An 853-nucleotide genomic window follows, 5' to 3' on the forward strand; every position below is an offset into this window, starting at 1 on the left:
GCCGTGTTGTGGGGCAAGGTAAACCTCTCCCGGGCCCCACTGTTTGCTGGTCTGGCAGCCAGGGGTCCGGGTCCGGCCCTCCGTGGGCCAGGGGGACAGAAAGCCTGATGGAGGGGCGTCCGAAGGTGTGGGGCACGATTACAAGATGTGGCCCAGTGGCTTTGGGTGACAGGTCCACATTGGGGAGTGGGGCAGGCATACATGTGGACTTGGTCAGATGTGTGGTTTTATGTAGGGCTTAGACCCGCGTGTGTTTTCGCGCACGTATGTGCCTTCTGCTGCACGCATGAACTATTTCTGAACTGTTGTTTTCTGCATCGCTGTCGTGGTGAGTGTGTGGGCTCGCAGAGGGCACCGGGGTGCAGCGAGCGTGCGCCCCTTTGGAGGGGGCCGCCGCGGACCTTCGAGTCCGAAGGTGTCACGACCGACCGGGTCTCCTTTCTGTGGCCCTGCTGAGGTGTGGCCGCAGTCGGCGAGGTCACCCCCCTCCCCGCCACCCCCAGGTTGGGTTTGCGTGTCTGTGTGTGGAGGGCATTGCGCGAGGAGCGCAGGTCTAGAACTCAAGTCCTAGGGGCTGTAGGGCGGCGGGCACCCGCGTGCGAGGGGCTGGGGTGGGGGGAGCGTGGAAAGTGCGGGTTGTGTTTATGGGATCGTGCGCAGCCAAGCGAGGGGAAGGCTGCGTGTTTGTAACGTTCTCTGTGGGATTCTTTTGTGACGTCGTTTGTGGGAGCCCGTCCGTGCTGTTGGACCGGGAGGCGAGCTGGTCAGAAAACACTTGTGGGGAGGGAGGTGGCGTGACCAGGGCAGTGTGGGCCTCAGGCTGGAGAGCTCAGCCGCCAGCCCTGTGTGCCAG

The sequence above is a fragment of the Crocuta crocuta genome, unplaced genomic scaffold (assembly GCF_008692635.1).
Source record: "Crocuta crocuta isolate KB4526 unplaced genomic scaffold, BGI_CrCroc_1.0 scaffold139, whole genome shotgun sequence".
In the NCBI taxonomy this organism is placed as follows: Eukaryota; Metazoa; Chordata; class Mammalia; order Carnivora; family Hyaenidae; genus Crocuta; species Crocuta crocuta.